We start from the raw sequence: 7500 nt of genomic DNA, 5'->3' as shown, positions 1-7500 counted from the left end.
GATGAAATAATAAAAATATGAGATAGAGAAAACGAGATAAATAATACAAAAGAAAATATAAGAAGTATAAAACAATAAAAAAAGGATAAACGAAAGAAACCTAGAAAGCAGAAGAAACGGATAAAACAAAATAAATAGAAAAAAACACACGAAAAAATCAGAAGAAACTGAAAACAAAGAAAACAGAAAAAAGAAACAGAGAAATCAAAATAAACAGAAAACACGGAAGAAACTAAGGAAAACAGGAGCGCGCAGTGCACAGACACCAGAGTCAAGATGATAACAAAGTGCCTCCTGTTGGTCCGTTCGTAATGCACTTCAAAGGGGCATCAAAACTTCCCTTTAACTGCTGTCCGAATCTGCTGAGCAGAGTCAAGTGAGCTGCGAAGTACTTGCTCAAGTTATTGTGTCTTAGAGGACTATAAAGAGTGTCTAGTGTTGTGTGGGGGGTGCGTGCGTGTGTGTGTGTGTGTTTTTTGTGTGTGTGTGTGTGTTGGTGTGTTTGTACGTGCGTGTGTGCGTGTGTGTTTGTGTGTATGTGTGTGTGTGTAGGTGTGTTTGTGCGTGTGTGTGTTTGTGTGTGTGTGTGTAGGCGTGTTTGTGCGTGCGCGTGTGTGTGTGTTTGTGTTTGTGTGTGTATGTAGGTGTGTTTGTGCGTGCGAGTGTGTGTGTGCGTGTGTTTGTGGGTGTGGGTGTGTGTTTGTACGTACATGTGTGTGTGTGTGTGTGTGTGTGTGTTTGTAGGGGGGCCGGGATTGAGTGAGTGTATATCCGTACGCTTACGAGCCCCCGTGTTCGACAGTCTGTTTTTATTTTGTGTTCCAGCGGACAGCATTCACCAAGCCGTGCCTGTATAGAGAAGCTACTATCGAATAACCAAAGCCTTCCCCGTATAGCAAGGACTTCCCTCAAACCTTCAAATCAGTGAGTAATTATACAGGACCAGAGCAGCACAATCACCTTTGAACAGCGACGTAAAACCTCAATGAACTATTTACAGCGGGGAGGAGTATCGTTCGTTCACTCGAATAATTAGCGTCGGGTGATGACAGCGGAGTAAACAGTATGGAGTAATTAAGAGGGCTAATAGCTGCGGAGTTTGCATTAGAGAGCGATCATCAGGGAGTAATGTGGTAATTTCACAGACTCCCAACCACTCAAGGGACTTTGCCTCCTCCCTCTTCTCCTTCAATTCTCTCCCTCCTTCCCTCCTTTCCTCTCCTCCTTGCCTGCCTTCCGTCCCCTCCTTTCATTCTCTCCCCCTTCCCTCCTCTCCTTTCTTCCTGCTCCGCCTTCCTTCTTCTCCCTTTCCTCCTTCCCTCCCTCCTGTATTCTACCTCTCCTCCCTCCCTTTCTTCCATTCCCTTGCTACTTCCCTCTTCGGTTTACCTCCTTCCCTGCTTCCATTTTTCTCCCTCTCCTCCTCATCTGCCTCCCCTCATCTCCTTCCATTCTCTTTCTCTTTTCCTGCCTCTCTTTTCCTTCTTCTCCTACCCTCCTCTTCTTCCATTATCTTCCTCCTTCCCACTTCTCCTTCATTTCTTCACTCCCTCTCCTCCTTCCTTACCACCTCCCCCTTCCGCCCCCCCCCCACCTCAATGTCACACATAACATAGGACTACCCCTCCCCTCATCCAATTCCTACCCCTACCCTCCCCCCCTCCCTCAGCCCCCTTGCTCCTCCTCGCCCTCCCCATCACCCCCTCCCCACCACCCCCTTCTCCTTCACCACCCCCAACGCTTCCCTGAGGAGGTGTCTGTAAGGCCCATATTTCTTAGAGTTTTGCCCGTCGCGCCGGCCTAAGTGGCAGATTAACTGCAGCTGTTTCTGCGACTGTCGCTTAGCACCCTGTGGTAATTTCCTGCGAGTAAGTTATTAAGGGACGAGCGGGGCTTTCCCGCCCCGGGGTCATGTGGTCTCCGGGCCGGGCGCCGCGGGTCAGCGGCAGCGTGACCCGCGGCACTCGGCTGCGGCGTCTCTGGCCCCCTTTGCATCTTTTGGCTCGCTCTCTCTCCGGATTTCTCTCTTTTTTCTTCTCTTTTTTCTTCCCGTGCTCTTCTCTTTTCTTTATTAATCATTATCATCTCTCTTTCTCTCTCTCTATCTATCTGTCTATGTTTCTCTATCTTTCTATCCGATCTATCCATTTTTCTATCTCTTGATCTCTCTCCGTCTTCCTATTTCTCTTTCTCTATCTTTTTATTCGTGTTTCTATCTTTTCTTCATGCAGTGGTACCAGTGTCATGAATTTATTTGTCTTTCTATTTTATTCCTTTCATTCCTTCTGCGACTTTATCATCTTTCCTCTTATTGTTATCCTCCTGCTTCTTGTTTTTTCTTTTTTTCTCTGTTTAGTGTTTACGATATTAAAAGATTTTTTTTCCAAGCCACAGAACTCGAACAAACTTGAACGCTGAACAACTTTGGTCGAGAATCCTATCTCATGGCCTATCTATTTTCATAAAGAAGGAGATAAAGACAAAGAAAGAGGGGGAGGCGGAGGAGGGCAAGAAGAAGACGAAAAAGAAGAGGAAGGAGGAGGGAGAGAAGAAGGAGAAAAAGAAGGAAGAGAAGAGGATGTAGGAGGAGGAGGAGGAGATGAAGAAGAAGGAAAAGGGAGAGGAACAAGAAAGAGAAGAAGAAAAAATGAGAAAAAAAGAAGAACACGAAGAATAAGAACACGGGCAAGAGAAAGAAAAATAAGAACAAGGAAAGGAAAAAAGAACAAGAAGAACAAAAAAGAACAAGAAGCAAAATAAGAAGAATGAGCAAATCGCGAACAAGCCGAAGTTACAATGTTTTCCGCCAGGGGAAGGAAATCAAAACCTCATCATTCTTTGGCAGCTCACAACAGGTACTTAAGGAGGAGACAAAAGAAAACACATATGCTCATACACACACTTGCGCACACACGCACACGTACACGCACACATACACACTGCCACACGCAGGCACAAACATTCATACATATGTCAATAGGTAAACAAAGGCACAGAAACACATACACACACACGCATGCACGCCTCTACGCACAGATACACACAGATACATGCACATCCGTAGACACAATTGTTCATACACTTGTTTTGGCATATACAAACACATGCACATACAAACGCGTGCTCAGACACTGAAACCTCACTGATATCTCCGCGCCGAAATAAAGAAATAAATTAGTTGATTAAATAAACATGAAAATATAAATATATAAATAAATAGGCAAAAATAACTTTAAGGAATACAGACATATTTACCAACGTATAAACACATACAAACGCACATGTGTACGCAGTCACAAAGACACGCATATGTATACACACAAAACACAAAATTGAAGACGATACATTAGTGTGCGTTCACCCTGAACGCTCTCCGTTGTAGCAAAATAAAACAAGAAAGAAAGGAAGAAAAAAAACAGAAGCATTAAATTGTCCCAAAAAAAAGAGAGGCCTCATTTGGAAACCCATCAGCAAAGGATTATCAACCTTATTCCCTTCCTTCTCTAAGGACCAAACTCGCGCTGTACTGCTTCGACCCCGCGGATTTTGCCATGGTAATTGCCCTGTTGTTTATAGTCAATTAAAAGAAGTCCTCCTCGTGTACCTTCGTCAGATTTCGTCTAATGATCATTTCGCTGTTTTCGCTCAGTCATTCAAGGTCATTGTTAAGCTTGGTGCTCATTAGTGAAGTAAGCTTTTGGGCGTGTCCGAGAGAATGGCCGGGGACGCCCTGGCAGACTGTCTGCCCGTTTTCTATGCGGGCTGGCGTGTGGTGTTTATGGGTAGACTGCTGCATTTTCTGAAATTTCTGAAATTTAGTAATGATGGTGATATTGATAAACGACAATGATGAAGATAAAAGGCAATGATGGTAATGAGAACAGTAATAATAACAACGATGATGCTATATGGTAATGATAATTGTATTGATGATAATAATGATGATAATAACATTATTGATTATGTTGATGACAATAATAACAACTGCAATGGTGATGACAATGATAATAATAAGAGTAATAGTAATAGTAATAATATTCATAATGACAATCATAATGATAATAATGATGATGACGATGATGATGATGATAAAAAATGATAATGATAATCATAATGATAACAAAATAGGTAATGATAATGATAGTAATAACAAAATTGGTAATGATAATGATGAGGATTGTAATGATAGTAACAGTAATGATATCACAACAACTGATAATTATAATAATAATAATAATGTCAATACGCTAGTTGTAAACAAAAGATAAATATCACAGACGCATCCAGCTTACGCATATAAGGCTATAAGTGTATAAGTGGGTTTAAGATACTGATAGACAGGATGACAGAAGACATTTTGACAACAGACAACAAATATAGACAAAAATGAGACCGACAATATGACAGACAAACTTGCGGAGCAGAGACAGGCACGAGCAGGCAACAGAACGGACATTCTCAGCCCAAAGGGCGAATAAAATTATAAACAAATACACACACAAAAAAAACCTGTGACCAGTCGACAAAATAAAGACTAACAGACATAAAGACAAAAAAGGCATATCAGACAGACACACACAACAGACAAAAGCAAACATCGCCACCGAGGCCAAGGCAAACACACGGCCGACAACAAGGGCGTCACAAGATGCAGGACGAAATCCCCGATGGCCGGGATTTGCCTTCAACCCCGGGGCGCTCGGGGATCTTGGCTTTTTTCTTCCTTTTTGTCTTTTTTCTCTTTATTTACCCTTTTCTCTTCTGATGTCTATATATATACATTTATATATATATATATATATATATATATATATATATATATATATATATATATATATATATATATATATATATATACATATATATATACATATATATATATATATATATATATATATATATATATATATATATATATGTGTGTGTGTGTGTGTGTGTGTGTGTGTGTGTGTGTGTGTGTGCGTGTGTGTGTGTGTGTGTGTGTGTGTGTATGTGTGTATAATCATATATAGGTATGTGTGCGTGTATGTGTATGTATATATATATATATATATATATATATATATATATATATATATATATATATATATATATATATATATATATGTATGTATGTATATGTATGTATGCATGTGTATATCTGTTCATTTATTTATTCATGCACCAATGATGATAGCATTAATACTAATAATGACAATCGTGCGAATGAAATGGCATAAGGCAACGCGAACTGAATCCAAAACAAGACACAAAATGACGGATTCCCCTCAGAATCCATTAATCCCCTCCCCCACATCTTCCCCTCCACCGTGCCCCCCCCCCACCACCACCTCCAAAACAAAATAACAGCAACGGAAAGGATTATGAAAAAGCCATAGATTACCCTCAGAACTCGGTGCCTCGCAGCCTTCCCCTTCTTGTTTATCACTTAAGCCAGGACATGTCTATGGCAGGAGTCTCTGCCTCCTAAAGTCATGTCGCGGTTTGCGTCTTGGCAGGAAATGCAGGAGTGGCGCCCTTCCAAGGGAAGGGGGTCGCTTATGCTCCGAGGCGGGGAGGGGGACAGGTGGAGGGAGGAGGGAGAGGAAAAGGGTAGAAGGGGGAGGGAGAGGAAAAAGGTAGAGGGAGGGGGGGTGGGAGAGGAAAGGGGTAGAGAAAGGAGGGAGAGGGCACAGGTAGAGGGGAGAGGAGAGGTCTGAGTAGAGGAAGAGGGGAAAGGGGAGAGGAGAGAGAGAAGGGAGAGGAAAGAGTAAGGGGGGAGGGAGAGCATGTAGAGATGGTGAAAGGGAAGGGAGAAGGAAAAGGAAGAACAGAGGGAATAGAGAGAGTGGAGGTTAGGAGGGAGAACAAAGTGGGGGGAGGATATGATTGGGGGAATGAGACAACGAGTTGAAGGGAGTATAGTGGGAAGATAGGAGAAAGGGGGGTGGGGTTAGGAGGGAGAAAACAGGGGAAGAGAGACAGGGAGGGGAAGCGATTTGACAAGGGGAGGTTGAAAAGGAGAAGAAAGGGAGAGCATGTTCGGAGTTCAAAAAGAATGGGAGTAAGGACAGACAAAGAGGAGGAGGAGGAGATGAGAGAAGGAACAGGAAAAGGGAAAGGAAAATAGCAGAGAGATAAAAAGAAAGAAAGAGAGGAGGTTAGCGAGGAGAAGAGGATGAATAAGAGGAGAGGAGGAGAGCGGGAGAAGAAAGGCGAACGAGGGAGTCGCGGTCCTGGGCGAGCAGTCACAGGTGATGATTCAGTGGGAGGGAGGAAAGGAAGAGCCGAGGGGGGCTGGGAGAGAAGGAAAATCGAAAAAGGAAGAGGGGAGGAGACGAGGGAGGTGAGACATGCGAGAAAATAGATAAAGTTAAGGGAATAAGAAAGTGAGAGTGGAGGGAAGGTGGAGTGTATTACATCCAGACAGGTGTGTGTCTGTGTCTGTGTGTGTGTGTGTGTGTGTGTGTGTGTGTGTGTGTGTGTGTGTGTGTGTGTGTGTGTGTGTGTGTGTGTGTGTGTGTGTGTGTGTGTGTGTGTGTGTGTGCGTGTGTGTACGTGTGTGTGTGTTCTATGTATGTATGGGTGTGTGAGACTGGGTACGAATGCACATCTCTCAGAATGTGTTGAATGTGCTTTATAAAATTCACTGATGATGTTTCAAGAATCATTTTCATAAGACTACAATAATTGGTAGATATTCATACAAACCTTTCGGAAGAAGGAAGTGAAGAACATAACTATTGGAAAAAAAGAAAGAGAGAAGAACCATGAACGACAGTAAACAAGGAAGAAGAAGAGGAAAGGATGAAGAGGGAAAAAGAATATAGAAGCAGATAGAGAGAGAGAACGGGAAACTGAAGGGTAAGAAGGTCATAGAGAAAAAAAAATAGAAACCGAAATAAAGACAAAGGGAATAGAAGACAAAGATGATAAAGAATAGATAAAACAAGAACAAATGAAACATAAATAGATGAAGAATAAATTAAAATCAATAAGATGAAAACATAAACACAATTCCAACAACAACAAAACCATAAACAACAATAAAAATCATGAAAATAACGGGAATAAAGAAAAAGAAGAGAAATAAAAAAAAAATAAAAAAGAGTGAGTATAAAATAAAAGGAATTCACCGATTAGAATTGCCTCCTGTCTTCTTATATGAAGGTATGGGACTCTTGTTGTCACATATGTATCTTTTATGAAAAGCTGAAAGTCAAAAAGGTCCGAGGGAATTTTGGAGGGAGAAACTTCGCTCGCTCTCTAAGTCATTTTCTCTTTATTTCAGGGTTTTTTTTCTTTCTTTCTTTTTGTTCTTTTTAGTTTTCATGTTCGTCTTGCTGTTGTTAGTATCGTCGTCGTCGTTGTTGTTATTGTATTGGTTTCTACGGATTCAGTTTGCTGTTTCTTCTTTTTTATTATTATTTCATTCCTGTTTTAAAAAGTTTTCTCTCTCTCTCTCTCTCTCTCTCTCTCTCTCTCTCTCTTTCTCTCTTTCTCTCTCTCTCTCTCTCGCTT

Source organism: Penaeus vannamei, chromosome 18 (assembly GCF_042767895.1).
Source record: "Penaeus vannamei isolate JL-2024 chromosome 18, ASM4276789v1, whole genome shotgun sequence".
Taxonomy (NCBI): Eukaryota; Metazoa; Arthropoda; class Malacostraca; order Decapoda; family Penaeidae; genus Penaeus; species Penaeus vannamei.
This window is presented reverse-complemented; position numbering follows the sequence as displayed.